The sequence below is a fragment of the Nicotiana tabacum genome, chromosome 8 (genome assembly GCF_000715075.1).
Source record: "Nicotiana tabacum cultivar K326 chromosome 8, ASM71507v2, whole genome shotgun sequence".
Taxonomy (NCBI): Eukaryota; Viridiplantae; Streptophyta; class Magnoliopsida; order Solanales; family Solanaceae; genus Nicotiana; species Nicotiana tabacum.
The window spans coordinates 68,019,510-68,043,073 of record NC_134087.1 but is presented as its reverse complement, the minus strand read 5'-3'; positions in this window follow the sequence as shown (position 1 = coordinate 68,043,073).

The window sequence follows — 23,564 nt, the reverse complement described above, 5'->3', positions numbered from 1 at the left end:
AAAGCCTCAATTTCAATGCATCCTCGGACACATTTGTCTTCTTATTACCCCAGCATGTATCTACGAACCCCTTCAAGTGCTTGTAGGCATTTTGATCGGAGGCGCCCGTGAAATACCCTCTTTTCTCGAGCAAGGTCAACATAACATTTGTGATTTGAAAGTTCCCCGTTCGGATTCGGGGAGGTACAATAGCACTGGCGTATCCTTGATTTGGTAAAACTGTGGGAGCCACTCTCGGCGGTGCCGAAGGAGGGTCTGGAATATTGTTGTTCTCATTTGCATTTACATTGGCATTTCGGCCTCTCCGTGGAACTTGAGGTAAGACCTCATCTTGTTCTAGATCCTCTACCTCCTCCCCCACTATCACGTTGCCGAGAGGGTCATTTGCATTAAGAGCCATTTGTACCTGATTGATCGACACAAACAAAATTAGTAAACAAGAAGGAAAGAGAAGCAAAACACAAAACTAAATAAACAGATAGTCAACACCGTAAGCTCCCCGACAACGGCGCCAAAAAGTAATCACTGCCAACTCAACGCTACACTAAGGTAGGAGGAGCGGGTCGCAATAGCTTTTACCCGATATGAAGGTCGGGATCAAATTCCTCAGGGAGCTAGTAGTGGAGTTGGATTGTCTGTCTATCCTAGAGATGTGTTTGTACTCCTAATGTCACTTCAAATATTTTTGGGTTTTCAAATTATAACTATTTTTGTAAAACTATTGATTAACACTAAATTATGCTACGAGAATATTGCTGAGTTATATCTAATGGGAAGAAGGGCACAAGGGTCGTGACACTACCTAGGTGGCTAATTGACGGGTAGATGTTACTAAGGTTCGATTGACATAATTGGGGCTTATGCTATAACCGTTGCACAATTTTACCCACTCTCACACCTCTCGGTAGAGAAAGTGACTTTGCCCAATTGACTTTCTCGAGACCAAATGGGTAGGCAAATTAGACCAAGTAACTAGGTTTCAAGTAGAGTAATTACTCTCTCGAGGTTTAACTCGTTAATTGAGACTATCATTTCTCATGAGTCCATCCCAATTCCTTGTTAGGTCAATTTTGGGGTTATAGACTCTCTTTCTTAAGAAGAGTTAAACCCACAAAACTTGAATTAGTGTTTGCAACCACCAATTCTAGAATTAAACATAAAATCAACCCAAATAGCAAACACCCATAGTCAATCTAACACTAGATGGCAACACCCATCAATTACCCACACTAGGATTGAGCCACAACCCTAGCTAATGGGTTTAGCTACTCATGATAGATAAAGAAATTGAAGAAATAGAAGAAGAACTAAGCATATTAATTAATTGCTAAAATTAAAATACAAGAATCTATGGTAAATGTAAAGCAAAATTTCCAAAAATGGCTACAAAATTCGTTCTCACGAGCGCAACTGTTGTCTGATATGTCTCAATACCTAAAAAATGGTAAAATATTCTATTTACACTAGGCTGAAAAAAGGACAAAAATACCCCATGCGGGGTCAGTGCGAGTTGCATTAAATGGACCGCGGCCGCACTGGGCTTCCTTCTGCTTCTCTGAACTTAGACACCGCGGACCGCATAGAACGGACCGCGGCCACGGAGGGAGCTGGTGCAGTCCGCGCAACCACGACCGCAGTCGTAGAGGGAGCTGGCGCGGTCCGCGCAACCACGACCGCGGACCACATGGCACTGGCTTTGCAAACTCAATCTCTCTGAACCTCATGACCGCGGACCGCACAAAAGAGTAGTGTGGCCGCGGAGCCTTCACCGCGGACAACGAGATGTGTATCGCGGTCGCGCTTCTTCTAGTCCTGATTCATCAACTCTCTGAACCACCTAGTGCGGCCACATTCCACTTTGCGCGGTCCGCACTAGGCCTTCTTTTCTTAATATTTCTTGGTCTTTGATACTTGAGCATGTTTCACTCCTTTTTGAGTCGATCTTTGACATTTCGTCACTTTGTCGATCAAACCTGCGATCAAGCACAACTTGTGAGCCTTTTAGGACTATTTTGTAACAATATATGATCAAAGCATAGGTAAGTAGGGGCATAAAACATGTTAAAATCCTAACTTATCAGTCACCCCATTATCTGTTTACAATTAATTATTACAGACCAATGATTGAATAAAAATTACATAAATAGAATAGAAATTAAACTATAGGGAGCCTATAGTAGTCCCAAAGCAAATCCTGTTGTACCAGGCCTTCACCAGTCTCAAATACTCAAAGGTTTCATAGCCAATTTCATGTCCAGGTGTGTCAGAGTTCCCTAAGGACCTCAAGGATCCCGGACAGTGCTTATACATAGACTTTCTCAAATAAGGACTGATCTATGTGCAGTGTGGAAGAGCCACCCCTGTTATGCCAGAGTTCAGAGAGACCTCTAGGATCTCTAACGAGTACATATACCAGAGTGACAGGATTTAATAAGCTAAGAATAAGTGAGAGTGCTTGACATGATTTGAAAGAGTTTGGTAAAAATATGGAGAGGATTCTAAGAAGTAAATAGATTTTCTGAAAAAAAAAAACAGTACTAATTTGGAGGTAAAAACAGTTTGAGAAAAGTATGGAAAACACTTTTAAGTCAAACACAAATCATAGAACAATCATTATTTAGAAACACTTGGCAAGCAGGTTCCACACGAGGAAAGAGGGGTTGGGGACACATAGAATACACCTTAGTAGAGCACATAAACAACACGGTGCCTAGAATTCTCAAGGGGTTCTACAAAACTAATAGCTTAGATATAATGTAAGTCATTGAAACGTGAAGTAAAGATCACAATAGAAACATGTTGAGGACACATAAACAACACAACTAGAGCTACCCTAGAGGGACCAGATATCTCAGCAGGAGCAAGGTAGAACAAGCAAGAACTTAAATGGACAGGCTAGGCAAATATTAACAAGTGTAGACATGCTAATTACACACTTACAAAACAAATTTTAGGCATGCTAGATAAATAGTAGTCAGGCAAACAGGCTAATCACATATGGAATAAGACAGTGTAAGATAGGTTAAACAAGATAGTAAATAGGCAAGTAAAGTGGAGACATGCGAATCACCTATTTGATCAAGGCAGTATTTGGGCATGTTAGATAAACAATAGACATGCAACTAAGTTGAAACATGCTAATTAGGTATTGAACAAGGTGTATTAGGCATGTTAGATAAGTAGTAAACAGAAGCAGGAATGAACTCAGGACTGATGAACTAAGGCAGTAAATAAACACATAGGTTTAGATTCTAAAACTTAATTAGAAGCATACCAGTTAGGGAATGAGAACACAAGATGTAAGACAGGTGTTGTGCAATTTCTAGCCTTTGCTTACAGCCGGCTAGACTGGTGAAGATCACAAGTAGCAAGAAGAACAGAGAACCTTTTTAGAGTGTAAGAGTAGATGATGAACTAATGTTCGTGTCCAGAAGTAAGAATAGAGGAGAGTATATATAGTAGTTAAGAGCAAGAAGAATAAGGTAAAGGGAATCAAACATTCAGCAATTAAGGAGGCCACAGAATCAATTACACACAAATTAGCGCAATTTTCCCTTAATTAAGGGTAATTACCCAACGGTAAAGGCAGAATACATTTAAGGAAAGAAGAATCTAGTAAAGCCTAAGCATATGATGGGCAATTAGGGGTAAATAACAAGGGGTTTAATTAAGAAAACAGTTAGTAAGAATCAGCAAGTATCGCAGATAATTCAAATAAGGCAAGAAACTAAATATGACTGCAAATAAAGGAATAATCAAGGCTCAACATATAAGTTTGAACGAAACAAATTAGTAAATCAAGAATTCAAAACAACGCTGATTTAAGGAGAAAATATAGGTTTTCCATAAATAGATAAACAAAATGAATATAGATACATAGAATCAGTCGAGAAGTCGAACAAAGAACCTTAATAGAGGCACATTAGGGTAAAAATCACAGGACATCGAATTAAGCTAAAGAAAAATCACAGGAACCAAAGCATAGAATAAAATCGGTGCACGAGTAATCCGCTAACCTCAGAATCGGAGCAAAGTATCGAAAAAATTAGGGTTTTAGCAGAAACTAGTTAGGGCTGAAACAGATTCTATGAAATCGGTCAAAACACATGAGAATAGAATATTAAATACTTAAAATTTGCAAAACGTTTTGAAGAAAGAGACTTTCAGGAAACCCTAGTTTAGGAAAATGGAAAACCACTCGAAAATCAGAAGATTTTTGTAAAACTCATGTGAAATAGGTTCAATCCATCTCAGATCTTGCACAAATCTAGGAAGTTCAAAGGACAGAATTAGGGTTTCGAGAAAAACAACACAGAGATGAAGAAGTAGGATTAGAAATCCATAGGTTTAAAGCAAAATAGGAAGATCTTACTCGAAATCGAACTGGAACAGCCTGAAACAAGCAAGAAAGGGCCACAGGTGTAAGCGGACTAACCCTAGTCCCTCGAGGACCTTAGAGATGGCGGTACCAGCATAGGAGAGGCCATTAGAGGCCTGGTGGTGGTGAGAAACCACCATGAACGGCAGTAGATGAGTGACAATGACGGCAAATTAGGGTTAAGATTTGAGAGCATTTGAGAGGAGGAGAGGTGAGTGACGGTGGTAAGAGGAGAGGAAATGAGAGGTTTGGGGGGTCATTATGGTTTAATTATGGTAGGGAGGATTTGGGCCGTTGATCAAATGATCAACGGCCATGATTTAACAAGAACTGGGTCGGGTAGATAAGGGGTTTGGGCCTAAGCTCTCTAGGATGCCTGATAAGTATATTTGGGCTGGTCTTAGTAGGTTAGGGGTTGAAATTGGGCTAGCTAATTAGGCAAATCCGAAAATAAGAGTGTCATTTATTAAATATCTATTTAATTGATAAAACAATTTTTAAAAATAACTAATAGTTTGTAAAAAATTATTTTCATGCCTGAAAATATTTTAAAATAATTACTTAATATTTTAAAAATATAAAAGGCTATTTTATGATAAAATAATATATTAATGCATGCGTGGGCTATAATTGCAAAGTAATTACAATTGCATCCTAAAAATACAAATGTGGCTATTTGTGCAATAATTGAAACTTAGTACAAATGCAAATGCTAAAATTAAGTCACAAAATTATTATAAAACTATTTGTGATTCAATTAGTGATTATTTTAAAAATAAAATGCTGGGAGAAATTAATTAAAATATTTTTAAAATGCAGAAATTGTATGAAAAATACTAGTTGATGCCAAGGCACAGTTTTAAAATATTATGAGAAAAATTGGATATCAACAACTAAGTCATGAGCGTCTAAAACTATAAACTAAGATATATAAACTGTCTAACTATCCAAAAGAAGAAATGACAAGAGGAGTAACAAGGTCCTACGGAATTAGCAGCTACCTTGCAATCTCCACAGATAGTTGACTTGAACTCAACGATTCCCGCGCTCTAACTCACCTGGATCTGCACATAAAGTGCAGGGTGTAGTATGAGTACAACCGACACAGTAGTAACATAAATAACTAAGGAACTAAGCAGTAGTGACGAGCTAAGTAAAACAGTCCAATTATTTATTTTCACAATTTAAGAAAATAAACAGAAATAAATAGGTAAATTCCATAACTCAGTAAATGCCACAAAGAAATTTAACAGATAAATGCAGCAACAGCACAAATAAATACAACCTCACCGCAGTGTCACTCCATCACTCATCACTCGCGCTCAAGACTCAACACACTCAAAATACTCAACACTTTGCGCTCACTGGGGGTGTGTACAGACTCCGGAGGAGCTCCCAAAGCCCAAGCGCTAAACACGGACAACTCACGTGCCATCATATCAATACCTGGATTTGCACGGTTAACTCACGTGCTACGTAGACAACTCACGCGTTATGGTATCAATACCTGGACCCGCACGGTTAACTCATGTGCTACGCAGATAACTCACGCGTTATGGTATTAATATCCTCACAACCAGGCCCTCGGCCTCAGTGCAACGACCCGGCCGATCATTTTAAGAATTTATGCTCTAATCTCCTATTAACTGCTTTCCCCATATTTTCTTCTACTATTGTGAGTTGTCGGGAGGAATTATTGGGAGTTTCGGAGAGTTTAGGGACACTTAGTCCCTAAATGAGAGCTTAAATTTTGGAAATTTAACCGTAGTCGGAACAGTGTGAAGACGGCTTCGGAATGGAATTCTGATGGTTCCATTAGCTCCGTTGGGTGATTTCAGGTTTAGGGGCGTGTTCGGATGGTGTTTTGGAGGTCTGTAGCTAATTTAGGCTTGAAATGCTGAAAGTTGAATTTTTGAAGTTTCCGGTTCGATAGTGAAATTTTGATCCGAGGGTCAGAATGGAATTTCAGAAGTTGGAGTAGCTTCGTAGTGTTGAATGTGACATGTGTGTAAAATTTTAGGTCATTCGGACAAGGTTTGATAGACTTTTTGATCGAAAGCGTATTTTGAGAGTTTTTGAAGTTCTTAGGCTTGAATTCGATGCTAAATTGGTGTTTTGATGTTGTTTTGAGTGTTTCAAAGATTGGAACAAGTTTGAATAATGTTTTAGGATTTGTTGGCATGTTTGGTTGAGGTCCTGGGGGCCTCGGGTGTGTTTCGGATGCTCAACATGGCATTTTGGGACTTGTTGAAATTGCAGCAAAAATTGTAGCAGCCCAGTTCTGGTTTCCTTTTTCGCGTTTGCAAGTAGGGTCTCGCATTTGTGAAGAGGAGCTGGGGCTAGGGGAGTTTTTGTGCTTCGCGTTCGCGAAGAGTCTCCCGCGTTCGTGAAGCTGGGATGTTTCATACCTACGCGTTCGCGATGGTGTTCCCACGTTCGCGTAGGAGGAGGAGGCGGTGCATCGCGTTCGCATCCCGTGTATCGCATTCGCGATGAAGGAATCAGGACCCAAGCGAATTTTTGCTTCGCGAACGCGAGGGGCCTTCCGCGTTTGCAAAGAAGGAATATCTGGGCAGTATTTAAATAGCCCATCCGCGACCCTTCTTCTTTTTTCCACTATTTTTGAACGGGATTGAAGCTTTTGATGGTGATTTTTGAGGAAACCAAAGGGGAATCACTTGGAGGTAACATTTTTGACTTCATAACTCGTTTATATGTGATTAAATACCTAATTAGTGGTACAAAATTGGGGAAAAATGGGTAATTAGGGCTTGAGATTAAGAGACCTTAACATGGGTATTTGAGGGGCCAATTGAACTCCGATTTCAGTGTTCTTGTTATGTATAGATTCGTGAGACTACAAGGTTTCTGAAAATATAAATTTCACCCGATTCCGAGACGTGGGCCCGAGGGGTGTTTTGGTCATTTTACCTTATTTCGCGTATTATCTTAGAATTTATTTGTAGAATCAGTTACTTGAAGTGTTATTTACATTATGTAATTGAATAGATTTGGGCCATTTGGAGTCGAGTACTCATGGAATGAACGTGATTTCGGGTTGACTTTTGAGCCGGTTCGAGGTAAGTGGCTTGCCTAACCTTGTGTGGGGGACATTCCCCTTAGGATTTGGTATTGTGGTAATTGAAATGCCTTGTGCGTGAGGTGACGAGTGCGTACTTGTGCTAATTGTTGAAAAATCCTATTGTCACTTAAGTAGCTTAAATTGTGTTTTCCTTTCTTGCTTACTCTACTTGAAATTTAAATCTGTTGTTAGCTTAGAAAAACATGTTTAATTTAGTTAATTGCTTTATTGTTTAAACTGCCATAATTGTATTATGTGAATCATGTTAGGTTAGAACTACCTGTTTTACTTGGTATGAAATTTAGCTTAATTGAGTAATCCTTGTGTTGTTGCTATGTGTTTTACTTTGGGACTACTGGATGGCATCCCGGGAGATCCCATGTATATATTGATGATTTGAGTTGATGTGCGTGATACCGAGAGATCCCTAGTACGTATATTGAGGATACCAAGAGATCTTCGAGATACCAATAGATCCCTAGCATATATTGAGGATACCAAGAGATCCTCGGGATACCAAGAGATCCCTGGCATGTATTGAGGGTACTAAGAGATCCTCGGGATACTAGGAGATCCCCGGTTATTGTCTTTGAGAAGAGTGGTATTCCTAGTGATTATTTTCTATTTCAGTTGTAGTTATCCTTATTATCCTGTATTGATTCTTATGGTTATCTTTCAATTGTACTGCTTTATCTTATACAATCACATCTTATATTTTATTTAATCTCAGTAGGGCCCTGACCTTCCTCGTCACTACCCGACCGAGGTTAGGCTTGGCACTGACTGAGTACTGCTGTGGTGTACTCATGCCCTTTTCTGTGCATGTTTTTCATATGCAGATCCAGGTACCTCCACTCAGATTCATCATGCTTGAGACGAGGCGCTTGTAGAGACTCCGAGGTATATCTGCCGCGTCCGCAGACCGAAGAGTCTCTTTCTACTCCCCCTTTTAGTATTAGCCCTTCTGTATTTTCCTTTCCTTTGTTAGATATTCTGGAGTTAGATACTAGTAGACATTCAAAGGCTTGTGATCATGAGATTTCGGGTTTTGGGAAATGTGTAGATTTCGAGAGTTGTTATTGTGTATGTCGAGCAGCACTTTTAAATACTGTTTTATTTCACTATTTCGTTCTTATTATTTTCTTCCGTATATTGGTTTATTTTCCACATTGTTAGGCTTACCTAGTCGTGGAGACTAGGTGTTGTCACGATGGTTTACAGAGGGCGAACCGGGGTCGTGACAAGTTGGTATCAGAGCTCTAGGTTCATAAGAGTCATGAATCACAAGCCGGTTTATTAGAGTCTCGCTGATCGGTACGGGGACGTCTGTACTTATCTACGAGCGGCTATGTAACTGTTAGGAAAATTCCACTTCATTTGATTTCCTTGTCGTGCGAGATTTTGATATCACAATTCTAAACTTATGTCTTATATTCTCTTACAGATGGTGAGGACACACGCTACTCGAGATGATCAGGCACCCGCGCCCCCTACTGCAGCTGTTAGAGGCCGGGGTAGAGGCCAAGGATGCGCACGTGGTGCAGTCAGAGCATCTGCGTGAGCTGCCACAGAGGTACCACCAGCAGTTCCAACCGAAGTCCAGGCGTCTGATACGCCTACTACTACTACTCCAGCACTTCAAGAGACTCTAGCACAGTTCATGAGCATGTACACCACTTTGGCTCAGGCAGGGTTGCTTCCCCTTGCTGCAGCTACATCTCAGGCCGGGGGAGAAGCACAGATTCCCGCCGCTCGCACTCCTGAGCAGCAAGTGTATGTTGATCAGGTCCCAAGGATTATTCCTGTATAACCTATAACCCCAGGTCAGTCCGAGGACAGGGCATCGGTTTCAGAGGATGAGTAGCGAAGGCTTGAGAGGTTCAAGAAGTATGATCCTCATGTATTCAGTGGGTTAGCCTCAGATGATGCCCTGGGATTTCTGAAGGAGTGTCATCGTATCCTCCACACTATAGGTATGTCAAGATGGAGTGGGGTGTCTTTCACTGCCTTCTATCTTCGAGAAGCCGCCTATGAGTGGTGGCGCACCTATGAGTTAGACAGTCCGGATGAGGTAGCTTCACTGACTTGGCCGGTTTTTAGATATGTTCCTAAGAGAGTTTGTTACTAAGAGCCTCAGGGACACATGACACGTAGAGTTTGAGAATTTGCTCCAGGGTGTTATATCTCGGAGTATGCTGTCTGCTACACCAGTTTGGCTAGACATGCCCCAGCCTTGGTTTCTACTGTTCGCAAGAGGGTTCGCCGATTTATTGAGGGGCTTATTCCCAGCATCAGGTCTAGCATGGCTCATGAGTTGGAGATGGATATATTTTATCAGCAGATGGTGAGTATTGCTAGGAGGATTGAGGGTATGCATGCTAGTGAGATAGAGGAGAGGGAGGCCAAGAGGTCTCGAGAGTTGGGCCATTATTCTGGTGTCCGTACCCCAGCTGCAGGTCGTCATGGTAGGGGTTATATGAGTTGCCCTATTCATTTAGCTCTTCCAGCAGCTAGTGGTATTCCAGATCCTCCTAGACCTCAGGAGCCTTATTATACACCTCCAGTATCTAGCACGCCTCCTGCGTGGGATGCTTTCAGAGGTCAGTCCAGCAGACATGGCTAGAGCCAGTCACAGCCACATCTTCCTAGAGCTTGTTTTGAGTGTGGTGACACATGCCATGTGGTGAGGGATTGCCCTAGACTTGGGAGGATTGCGTCTCCACAAACTTCTCAGCCACAGCGTGCTCCGCAGAGTTCTCAAGCTATGGTTACAGCTCCAGTTGCTACCCCACCTGCTTAGCTAGCTAGAGGTGGAGGTCAGAGAGGTAGAGGCCTCTCTAGAGGGGGAGGCCAGGCCCGATACTATGCCCTTCCTGCCCGCACCGAGGCTGTTGCCTCCGATTCTGTCATTACAGGTATTATACTGGTTTGTCAAAGAGATGCATCAGTTCTATTCGATCCAGGCTCCACTTACTCTTATGTGTCTTCTTATTTTGCTCCGCATTTGGGTGTACCTCGTGATTCTTTGAGTTCCCATGTTTATGTTTCTACTCATGTGGGAGATTCTCTTGTTATAGACCGTATTTATTGGTCGTGTTTGGTTGCTCTTATTAGTTTTGAGACCAAAACCGATTTATTGTTACTCACATAGTAGATTTTGATATTATCTTGGGCATGGACTGGTTGTCTCCCCATTATGCTATTCTTGATTGTCACGCCAAAATCGTGACGTTGGCTATGCCAGGTGTACCGCGTGTTGAGTGAAGGGGTACTTTAGATCACACTCCCAGTAGTGTTATTTCTTTCCTTAAGGCTCAGTGAATAGTTGAGAAGGGGTGCGACGCGTATTTAGCTTACGTGAGAGATGTCAATATTGATACCCCTTCAGTTGATTCAGTCCCAATAGTACAAGACTTTCCTGATGTGTTTCCAGCTGATCTTTTGGGCATGCCGCCTGATAGAGATATTGATTTTGGCATTGATTTGTTGCCGGGCACTCAGCCCATTTCTATTCCTCCGTATCGTATGGCTCCTCCTGAGTTGAAGGAGTTGAAGGATCAGTTACAGGAATTGCTTGATAAGGGTTTTATTCGGCTCAGTGTATCACCTACGGGTGCTCTTGTCTTGTTTATGAAGAAAAAGGATAGTTCTATGCGTATGTGTATTGATTATCGCCAATTGAACAAAGTTACTGTGAAGAACCGTTATCCTTTGCCTTATATTGATGAACTATTTGACCAGCTTCATGGCGCACGGGTGTTTTCTAAGATTGACTTGCGCTCAAGTTACCATCAGTTGAGGATTTGGGAGCCAGATATCCTGAAGACTGCTTTCAGGACTCGGTATAGTCATTACGAGTTCCTTGTTATGTCATTTGTGTTGACCAATGCCCCAGCACCCCTTATGCATTTGATGCACAGTGTGTTCCGGCCGTATTTTAACTCGTTCGTCATTATCTTTATTGATGATATTCTGGTATATTCTCAGAGTCGGGAAGATCATGAGTAGCACCTGAGGATAGTGCTTCTAACCTTGGAAGAAAAGAAGTTATATGTTAAGTTCTCGAAATGTGGGTTTTGGTGGGATTCCGTGGCATTCTTAGGCCAAGTGGGGTCGAGTGAGGGTATTCAGGTGGATCCGAAGAAAGTAAAGGCAGTGCAGAGTTGGACTAGACCATCCTCAACTACAGAGATCCGCAGTTTTCTTGGCTTGGCGGGTTATTACCGTCATTTTGTTAAGGGGTTCTCATCGATTGCAGCCCCTATGACCAGGTTGACCCAGAAGGGTGCTCCATTCCAGTGGACGGAAGAGTGTGAGGCAAGCTTTCAGAAGCTCAAGATAGCTCTGACTACATCCCCAATTTTGATATTGCCTACAGGTTTGGGGTCTTACACTGTTTATTGTGATGCCTCGAGGATTGGCCTTGGAGCGGTTTTGATGCAGGACGGTAGGGTGATTGCCTATGTGTCCAGACAGTTAAAGGTTCACTAGAAGAATTATCCAGTTCACGACCTTGAGTTAGCTGCCATTGTTCACGCCCTGAAGATCTGGCGTCATTATTTGTGTGGTGTGCCTTGTGAGATTTATACTGATCATCAGAGCTTGCAGCACCTGTTCAAGCAAAAGGATCTAAACTTGTGCTAGAGGAGGTGGTTAGAGTTGCTGAAGGACTATGATATCACTATTTTGTACCACCGGGGCAAGGCCAATGTGGTGGTCGATGCCTTGAGTCACTGGGCAGAGAGTTTGGGGAGTTTGGCTTAATTACCAGTATCGGAGAGGCCTATGGCAATGGATGTTCAAGCCTTAGCCAGCTAGTTTGTGAGATTGGATCTTTCGGATCCCAGTCGTGTTCTAGCTTGCGTGGTTTCTCGGTCTTCCTTATTTGATCATATCAGGGAGCATCAATATGATGACCCTCATTTGTTTGTCCTCAAGGACAAGGTTCCGCATGGTGATGCCAGAGATGTGATCATTGGTGATGACGGGGTATTGAGGATGCAAGGTCGGATTTGTGTACCCAATGTTGATGGGCTTCAGGAGTTGATTCTAGAGGAGGCCCATAGTTCGCGGTATTCTATTCATCCGGATGCCGTGAAGATGTATCAGGATTTGAGACAGCACTACTGGTGGAGGCGGATGAAGAAAGTTATAGTTGGATTTGTAGCTCGGTGCCTCAACTATCAGCAGGTGAAGTATGAGCACTAGAGATCGGGTGGGTTGCTTCAGCAGATAGAGATCCCGGATTGAAAGTGGGAGCAGATCACCATGAACTTTGTAGTTGGGCTCCCACGGACTTTGAGAAAGTTTGATGCGATTTGGGTGATTGTGGATTGGCTGACCAAGTCCGTGCAGTTTATTCCTGTGTGTACTACTTATTCTTTGGAGCGGTTGGCGGATATTTATATCCGGAAGATTGTTCGTCTGCATGGTATTCCAGTTTCTATCATTTCTGATAGGGGCACTTAGTTTATATCATGATTCTAGAGGGTCGTTCAGCATGAGTTGGGTAATCGGGTGAAGTTGAGTACAACATTTCATCCTCAGACGGATGGACAGTCCAAGCGCACTATTTAGATTCTTGAGGATATGCTCTGTGCGTGTGTGATTGAGTTTGGAGGGTATTGGGATCAGTTCTTTCCATTGGCGGAGTTTGCCTACAACAACATCTATCAGTCCAGCATTCAGATGGCACCATACGAGGCTTTATATGGTAGGCGGTGTAGATCCCCGGTGGGTTGGTTTGAACTGGGTGAGGCCAGATTATTGGGCACAGACTTGGTTCAGGATGCTTTAGAAAAGGTTAAGGTGATTCAGAATAGACTCCGTACAGCCCAGTCCAAACAGAAGATCTACGCGGACCGTAGGTTCGTGATGTTTTCTATATGGTTAGAGAGCGGGTTCTGCTTCGGGTTTCGCCTATGAAGGGCATTATGAGATTTGGGAAGTTGAGTCCGAGGTTTATTGGCCCTTTTGAGATATTGAGGCGTGTTGGGGAGGTTGCTTATGAGCTTGCCTTACCTCCCAGCTTAGCAGGAGTTCATCCGGTATTTCATGTTTCTATGCTCCAGAGGTATCATGGTGATCTGTCGCATGTGTTGGATTTCAGTTCAGTCCAGTTGGACAAGGATCTATCTTATGTTGAGAAGCCAATGGCAATATTGGACAGGCAGGAAAGAAAGCAGAGGTCAAAGAACATTGCATCAGTGAAGGTTCAGTGGCGGGGTCAGCCGATCGAGGAGGCGACCTGGAAGACCGAGCAGGATATGCGCAGCCGTTACCCTCATCTTTTCACTACTTCAGGTATGTCTCTATACTCGTTCGAGGACGAACGAATGTTTAAGTGTGGAAGGATGTAACGACCCAGTCGGTCATTTTAAGAATTTATGTCCCGATCCTCGATCAGAACAGTGTGAAGACGGCCTCGAAATGGAATTCTGATAGTTTCATTAGCTCCGTTGGGTAATTTTGGATTTAGGAGCGTGTTCGGATGGTGTTTTGGAGGTCCGTAGCCAATTTAGGTTTGAAATGCCGAAAGTTAAATTTTTGAAGTTTCCGGTTCGATAGTGAGATTTTGATCTGATGGTCAGAATTGAATTCGGGAAGTTGGAGTAGCTCCGTAGTGTTAAATGTGACGTGTGTGCAAAATTTTAGGTCATTCGGACGAGGTTTGATAAACTTTTTCATCGAAAGCGTATTTTGAGAGTTTTTAAAGTTCTTAGGCTTGAATCCGATGGTAAATTGGTGTTTTGATGTTGTTTTGAGCGTTCCAAAAATTGGAACAAGTTTAAATAATATTTTAGTATTGGTTGGCATGTTTTGTTGAGGTCCCGGGGGCCTCGGGTGTGTTTCGGATGCTCAATGGGGCATTTTGGAACTAGTTGAAATTGCAGCAAAAATTGCAGCAACCCAGTTCTAGTTTCCTTCTTCGCGTTCTCGAGTAGGGTCTCGCATTCCCAAAGAGGAGCTGGGGATCGGGGAGTTTTTGTGCTTCGCGTTCGAGAAGAGTCTCCCGCGTTCGAGAAGCTGGGAGGTTTCATACCTACGCGTTCGCGATGGTGTTCCCACGTTCACGTAGGAGGAGGAGGTTGTACATCGCGTTCGTGTCCCATGTATCACGTTCGCAATGAAGGAATTTGTACCCAAGCGAATTTGTGCTTCGCGAACGCGAGGGGTCTTACGCGTTCGCGAAGAAGGAATATCTGGGCAGTATTTAAATAGCCCATCTGCGACCCTTCTTCATTTTCCCACCATTTTTGAACGAGATTGAAGCTTTTGAGGGTGATTTTTGAGGAAACCAAAGGGGAATCACATGGAGGTCACATTTTTGACTTCATAACTCATTTATATGTGATTAAAGACCTAATTAGTGGTGAAACTTTTTGGAAAAATGGGTAATTAGGGCTTGAGATTAAGAGACCTTAACATGGATATTTGAGGGGTCAATTGAACTCCGATTTCAGTGTTCTTGTAATTAGACTCGTGAGAGTATGAGATTTCTGAAAATGTAAATTTTATCCGATTCCGAGACGTGGGCCCGAGGGGCATTTTGGTCATTTTACCTAATTTCGCGTATTAGCTTAGAATTTATTTGTTGAATCAGTTACTTGAAGTGTTATTTACATTATGCAATCGAATTGAATAGATTTGCTCCATTTGGAGTCGAGTACTTGTGGCAAGAACGTGGTTTCGGGTTGACTTTTTAGCCGGTTCGAGGTAAGTGGCTTGCCTAACCTAGTGTGAGGGACATTCCCCTTAGGATTTGGTATTGTGGTAATTGAAATGCCTTGTAGGTGAGGTGACGAGTGCGTACTTGTGCTAATTGTTGAAAAATCCTTTCACTTAAGTAGCTTAAATTGTGTTTTCCTTTCTTGCTTATTCTACTTGAAATTTAAATTTTGTTGTTAGCTTAGAAAAATATGTTTAATTTACTTAATTGCTTTATTGTTTAAACTGCCACAATTGTATTATGTGAAGCATGTTAGGTTAGAATTACATGTTTTACTTGGTACGAAATTTAGCTTAATTGAGTATTCCTTGTGTTGTTGTTGTGCGTTTTACTTTGGGACTACGGGACGACATCCCGGGAGATCCCCTGTACATATTAATGATTTGAGTTGAGGTGCGGGATACCGAGAGATCCCTAGCACGTATATTTCGGTCATCGCTTATTTTTAAATTGAATTATACATTTCGAGGCCTTAAAACCTCTTTTAGCATTACCTCGATTTGCGTGCACAGTCCGGGTGCGTAGTCGGAAAGCTTATATGTGAAAATCTGTGAAAAATGATAAATTTTGACTATAAAATAAATTAATTTGACTTCGGTCAATGTTTTGGGTAAACGGACACGGACCCGTGATTTGGAAAATATGGGACTTGGGCGTATGCCCGGAATCGAATTTCGAGATCCCAAGCTTGAGAAATGCATTTTTAAAGAAAATTATTTTCTAGAAATTTCTATAAATTTTGGAAATGAAATGCATTTGGAATTTGATAGTATCGGGCTCGTATTCTGGTTCTGGAGCCCGGTACAGGTCTTATATGCGAAATAAGATGAGTTTGTGAAATTTGGTAAGAAATAGAAGTCGTTTGAGGTGATTCGGACCCGTAGTTGTGAAAATTCCTACTTTGAAAATTTTGAAGATTTTCTTAAACTTCTATGCTAAATTCGTGGTTTAAGAGGTTATTTTGGCGATTTGATTGCATGGATAAGTTCGTATGATATTTTTGAGATAGTGTACATGTTTGGTTTGGAGCCCCGAGGGCTCAGGTGAGTTTCGGAAAGTTTTGAACTTGGAAAAGATTGGAGGTTTTTAGTTTTCTAGTGTGTTCGTGTGTTCTTCTTCGCGTTCGCGGAAGGACTCTCGCGAACGCGAAGGGTTTGTCAGGCTAAAGGAAATCTCCTTCTACACGAACGCGAGACACAGGACGCGAACGCGAAGCCTTGGGAGTGTTTCCCTTTGCGAACGCGGACCTGCTATCGCAAACGCGAAGGCCTTTGGGCCTGGGGAGGGGAAGGGAATTTTGTGCTACGCGAACGCAGCCACTGGCCCGCGAACGCAAAGGCTCGAGGAGTCAAAGCTCCGTGAACGTGAGCCTAACATCACGAACGCAAAGGTAACTTAGGCCCAACTCTTCGCGAATGCGACAGGCCTATCGCGAACGCGATGAAGGCCTATCCAGTGATTTTAAAATAGAAGCCAAATCGGGATTTAATCAAAATTTCATAACTTCTTCTTCCAAACTCCAAATTGGGCGATTTTTGGAAGAGGATTTCACCACCAATTCATAGGTATGTAATCTTAGACTTATTTTCTTCAATTTCCATTAACACCCATTAGATTTCTAGGCTTAAAATCATGTTCTTAAGGGTAGAAAATTAGGGATTTGGGTAGAGTTAGGGCTTTTTGTATAATTGTGATTTAGACCTCGTTTTGGGGTCAAATTTTGGAACTAATTATATATTTAGGCTCGTGGGTGAATGGTGATTTCTACCCAAAACTCATTTTCTTCAATTTCCATTAACACCCATTAGATTTCTAGGCTTAAAATCATGTTCTTAAGGGTAGAAAATTAGGGATTTGGGTAGAATTAGGGCTTTTTGTATAATTGTGATTTAGATCTCGTTTTGGGATCAAATTTTGGAACTAATTATATATTTAGGCTCGTGGGTGAATGGGTGATCAGGTTTTAGTCTGAACCTCATATTTTGACCAAGTGGGCCCGGGGTCAATTTTTGACTTTTTGGGAAGAATGACCGGAAAGCTATAATTAAGCATTGGAATTGGATTGTTTAGCATTTGATGTTATTAAGTCGATTATGTCTAGATCCAATTGATTTGGAGTCAAATTCAAAAGGAAAGGCGGTGTTTGAGGTTTGAGTTGGTCGTGGAAGTTCGAGGTAAGTGCTCGGTCTAACCTTAGCTTGAGGGATTAGGAGTTGTGTCATATTTGCTATTTGCTTCTTGTTGAGTACGACGTATAGGCATGGTGACGAGTATATATACGTTGGTGTCGAGCATGACCGTGAGTCTTAAATTACAATTTATTTTGTGTTCTTAAATAGTACTACGGATGCTTAAATTGATGATTCTCGATAATGAGCAAGGATTAAGTTTGTTTTCGTGGAAATTACTTATGATTGAGTATTGGTTATAGCTGTTTCTCCCTTGCCGGGATGTATTTACTTTTACTGTCGAATCCCTTGCCGGGATAGTGTAGCTTATTGTTGATCCCTTGCCGGGACTCTTGGTATGGTTGTTACTAAAGGTATATAAATGTTATGTTGGATCGGGTTGCACGCCGCAACAATACTATATATGGAACGAGTTGCACGCCGCAACAATGTTATGTTGGATCAGGTTGCACGCCGCAACAATACTACATATGGAACGGGTTGTACGCCGCAACAATGTTATGTTGGATTGGGTTGCACGCCGCAACAATGTTATATTGGATCGAGTTGCACACCACAACAGAGATATAAATGGATCAGGTTGCACGCCGCAACAGTGTTAAATGATAGAGATCGGGTTGCGCATTGTAACAGTGTTATTATGGTTTTGTTGTAAATCTTGAATTGTTCTCTCATATTTCTCTTAAGTTTCTACTGGATTCGATATTTCCCTCGTAGCATGTACCCCTCCCATGTTAATTATTTATTCCTGTTTATTTTCCGTTGTATATTATATAACTGCACAGGTTTATCTGGAGTCTGGTCCTAGCCTCATCACTACCTCGCCGGGGTTAGGCCAGGCACTTACCAGCACATAGGGTTGGTTGTGCTAATGCTACACTATGTGCAGATTCTGGAGCAGCTTTTGGACAGTAGCACTTAGGGAGCCTGCCTTCAGTCCAGCCAGAGATCCCGAGGTAGTCCTGCAGGCGTCCTCAGGCCCGGCGTTCTCTTCTACTTTATTATGTACTCTGTTTTCATTAGATTTCGAGATAGATTGTATTTCTTTCAGACATTTGTTGTAGTAATCTTAGCCCGTCCGTGATATTGTGACACCGGATTCCGGGTAGAGATGTGTGTTGTCATTATCGTACTGGTCTTGGTTATTATATTAGATTAAGTCTTTCGCTTGATTTCATTTATCGTTAATATCTAAATTTTGGATACCTGTTAATTCAGATTGTTAAAAAGGGTTAAAAATGAAAGAGTTAGAAATTTTCTATGTTTAGTGGCTTGCCTAGCTTGTACGAGTAGGCACCATCACGACTCCCAAGGGTGGAAAATTCGGGTCATGACAAGTTGGTATTAGAGCTCTAGGTTACATAAGTCTCATAATTCACGGACAAGCTTAGTAGAGTCTGAGGGATCGGTACGGAGACGTCTGTATTTATCCCCTAGAGGCTACAGAGTTAGGAAATATTCCATATTTATTCTTTCCTGTCATGCGCATTGGTTTCTCAATGCTAATTGAAATTATACTCTGTTCTTTTGCAGATGTCGAGAACACGCACTTCCTCATCCACTAACCAGCAGCCCAAGCCCCAGTAGCAGCTCCCACTAGGGGCAGAGGGCGAGGCTGAGGTCGTGCTAGAGGCCGAGGTAGGGGCAGAGCTCAGCCCAGGGCAGCAACACCTACAGTGGAGCCTCAGGTTGACTTTGATGATGAGGTTCCAGCCCCAACAGTTCTGGTGGGTCCAGCTCAAGTCCCAGAGGGGTTTATTGCTACCCCAGTACTTCAGGATGCTCTGGTCCATCTAGTGGGCCTTATGGAGAGTGTCACTCGAGCAGGTTTGCTTCCTGTAGCACTAGCCGTCTCTCAGGCTTGAGGAGGAGCCCAGACTCCTGCTACTCGCACCCCAGAGCAGGAAGCTCCCCAGTTTCAGACTCCAGCAGTTCAGCCAGTTGGAGCAGTTCAGCCGAGTATGGTAGCTCAGACCGGTGATGGAGCAGTTATGTTTACCGAAGCCTTGTGGAGGTTGGAAGGTTCACCAAGCTGTTTACTACTACTTTCAGTGGTGCATCTACTGAGGATCCCCAGGATTATCTAGACAGCTATTATGAGGTTCTCAGGAACATGGGGATAGTTGAGACCAATAGGGTCGATTTTTCCACTTTTCGCTTGTGTGGATCCGCCAAGATTTGGCGGAGAGATTTCTGTTTGGCTAGACCAGTCGGATCGCCAGTTTTGACTTGGGAGCAGTTTACTCAGCTATTTCTGGAGAAATTTCTCCCTATCACTTAGAGAAAGGCCTATTAGAGGTAGTTTGAGCGTCTCCGGCAGGGTTCCATGACTGTTACCCAGTATGAGACCAGATTCATCGACTTGTCTCCTCATGTTGTTATCATACTTCCCACCGAGAGAGAGAGAGGGTGAGGAGGTTCATTGATGGACTTATTCAGCCGATTCGTCTTCAGATGGCTAGGGAGACTGGGAGTGAGATTACTTTCTAGGAGGCGGCCAATGTGGCCAGGAGAGTGGAGATGGTTCTGTCGCAGGGAGGTGGTCATGGGTCGGACAAGAGGCCCCGTCATTCAGGCAGATTCAGTGGTGCCCATCTAGAGGTAGGGATTCGTATGGTAAAGGTCATCCTCCTAGGCCCTTTCAATCAACGCTTCAGGTTTCTCATGGTGTTTCAAGTGGCCGTGGTTCTCACATGCAGTATTCTGATCAGCATCCCTATAGTGCACCGCCACTCCAGAGTTTTTGGGGTGGTCATTCAGGTTTCCAGGGTCAGTCTTAGTTTCCTCAGCCGCAGCACTCAGGTGGATGTTTTGAGTGTGGTGAGTATGGTCATATCAGGAGGGCTTGTCCGAGATTGGCGGGTACTCAGTCGCAGCAACAAGGTTCCCATGCTATGGTTTAGGCACCAAGTGTTCCATACACCACCCAGCCAGCTAGAGGTGGGGGTAGAGGTTCTAGAGGTAGAGGTAGAGGTGCTAGAGGTGGAGCTCCGACCACTAGAGGTGGAGGCCAGCCAGTTGCAGGCCATCCCATAGAGGTAGTCCAAGTGGTGGGGCCCATCCCCGATGTTATGCTCTTCCTTCCAGGCCTGAGGCTGAGGCTTCCGATGCAGTTATCACAGGTACTATTCTGGTTTATGGCAAAGATGCTTCCGTTTTATTTGATCCAGGGTCTACGTACTCCTATGTGTCATCTTATTTTGCACTGTATCTGGTCATACTTAGTGATTCCTTAAGTGCCCCTATATATGTTTCTACACTGGTGGGTGACTCTATTGTGGTAGATCGAGTCCATCGTTCTTGTATAGTTGTGATTGGAGGACTTGAGATTCATGTAGATTTGCTTCTTTTGGACATGGTCGATTTTGATGTCATATTAGAAATGGACTGGTTATCGCCTTACCATGCTATCTTGGACTGTCATACCAAGACTGTGACCTTAGCCTTACCGGGTTTACCTAGTTTACAGTGGAGAGGGACTCCTGGTCATTCTACCCGTAGTGTTATTTCTTATGTGAAAGCTCGGCGTATGGTCGAGAAGGGGTGTTTGGCCTATTTGGCATATGTTCGTGATTCTAGTGCTGAGGTTCCTTCTATTGATTTTGTGCCCGTTGTTTGTAAATTTCCTAAGGTTTTCCCTTTAGACCTGCCGGGTATGCCATCCGACAGGGATATTGACTTTTGCATTGATTCGGCTCCGGGCACTCAGCCCATTTCTATCCCGCCGTATCATATAGCCCCGCCTAAGTTGAAAGAGTTGAAGGCACAGTTGCAAGACTTACTTGAGAAGGGTTTCATTAGGCCGAGTGTTTTGCCTTGGGGTGCGCCAGTGATGTTTGTTAAGAAGAAGGACGGATCGATGAGAATGTGTATTGATTACCGGCAATTGAATAAGGTTACGATCAAGAATAAGTATCCATTGCCGAGGATTGATGATTTGTTTGATCAGCTTCAGGGTGCTAAGGTATTTTCGAAGATTGACTTGAGATCTGGCTACCATCAGTTGAGGATAAGGGCATCTGATGTCCCTAAGATAGCTTTTCGCACTCGGTACGGGCATTATGAGTTCTTGGTGATGTCATTAGGGTTGACAAATGCCCCAGCAGCTTTTATAGATTTGATGAACCGAGTGTTCAGGTCTTACTTGGATTCGTTTGTGATAGTCTTCATTGATGATATTTTGATATATTCTCGCAGCCGGGAGGAGCACGAGCAACATCAAAGAGTGGTTCTTCAAACCTTGAGGGATAGTAAGTTATATGCTAAGTTCTCAAAGTGTGAATTTTGGTTGAGTTCAGTTGCATTCCTGGGTCATGTTGTAGCAGCAGAGGGTATTCAGGTTGATCCGAAGAAGATTGAGGCAGTCAAGAACTGGCCTAGACCAGCATCAGCTACAGAGATTCGGAGTTTCTTGGGATTGACAGGCTACTATCGTCGGTTCGTGGAGGGGTTCTCATCTATCGCAGCCCCGATAACCAGGTTGACCCAGAAAGGTGCCTAGTTTAGATGGTCAGACGAGTGTGAGGCGAGCTTTCAGAAGCTCATGACAGCTCTAACTACGGCACCGGTGTTGGTTTTGCCCACAGGTTCAAGGTCTTATACAGTTTATTTTGATGCATCTCGTATTGGACTTGGTGCAATATTGATGCAGGATAGCAAGGTCATTGCCTATGCTTCGCGGCAGTTGAAGATTCATGAGAAGAACTACCCGGTTCATGATTTGGAGTTGGCAGCCATTGTTCACGCATTGAAGATTTGGAGGCATTATCTATATGGCGTGGCATGTGAGGTGTTCACGGATCACAAGAGTCTTCAGTATTTGTTCAAACAAAAGGAGTTGAATTTGAGGCAGAGGAGGTGGTTGGAGTTGTTGAAAGACTATGATATCACCATCTTATATCACCCGAGAAAGGCCAATGTGGTGGCCGATGCTTTGAGTAGGAAGTCAGCCAGTATAGGCAGCCTTGCTTATATTCCGGTCAGTGACAGACCGCTTGCTTTGAATATTCAGACTTTGGCCAATCAGTTCGTGAGGTTGGATGTCTCTAAGCCCAGCCGTGTGTTAGCTTGCACAGTCGCTCGTTCTTCATTATTGGAGTGTATCCGTGATCGGCATTATGATGATCCCCATTTGTGTGTCCTTAGAGATACGGTGCAGCACGGAGGTGCCAAGCAGGTTACCTTAGGTGATGATGGAGTTTTGAGATTGCAGGGTTGAGTTTGTGTGCCTAATGTGGATGGACTCCGGGAGTTGATTTTAGAGGAGGCCCATAGCTCCCGGTACTCTATTCATCCAGGCGTCGCGAAGATGTATAAGGATTTGCGACAGCATTATTGGTGGCGGGGAATAAAGAAGGATATCATTGCATATGTAGCTCGGTGTTTGAATTGTCAACAGGTTAAGTACGAGCATCAAAGGCCCGGTGGTTCATTTCAGAGGATTGAGCTTCCCGAGTGGAAGTGGGAGCGGATCACTATGGATTTCGTTGTCGGACTCCCGCAGACTTGGAGGAAGTTCGACGCAGTATGGGTTATTGTTGATAGGCTAACCAAGTCAGCGCATTTCATTCTTCTGGCAGTCTCCTATTCTTCTGAGAGGTTAGCTGAGATCTATATCCGGGATATTGTTCGCCTTCATGGTGTGCCCGTGTCTATTATTTCGGACCAAGGTACATAGTTTACCTCACGCTTCTGGAGAGCAGTTCAGCGAGAGTTGGGCACGCGGGTTGAGTTGAGCACAGCGTTTCATCCTCAAACGGACGGGCAGTCCGAGCGGACCATTCAGATTTTGGAGGATATGCTCCGAGCTTGTGTCATTGACTTTGGAGGCTCGTGGGATCAGGTTTTACCTTTAGAAGAGTTTGCCTACAACAACAGCTACCAGTCGAGTATCCAGATGGCTCCTTATGAGGCTTTATATGGTAGGCGATATCGGACTCCGGTTGGATGGTTTGAGCCGGGAGAGGCTCATTTGTTGGGTGCGGATCTGGTTCAGTATGCCTTGGACAAGGTCAGGATCATTCAGGATAGGCTTCGTACAGCTCAGTCCAGGCAAAAGAGTTATGCCGACCGCAAGGTTCGTGATTTAGCATTTATGGTCGGTGAGCGAGTTTTGCTTCGAGTGTTACCTATGAAGGGCGTGATGAGATTTGGGAAGAAGGGCAAGCTTAGCCCTAGGTTCATTGG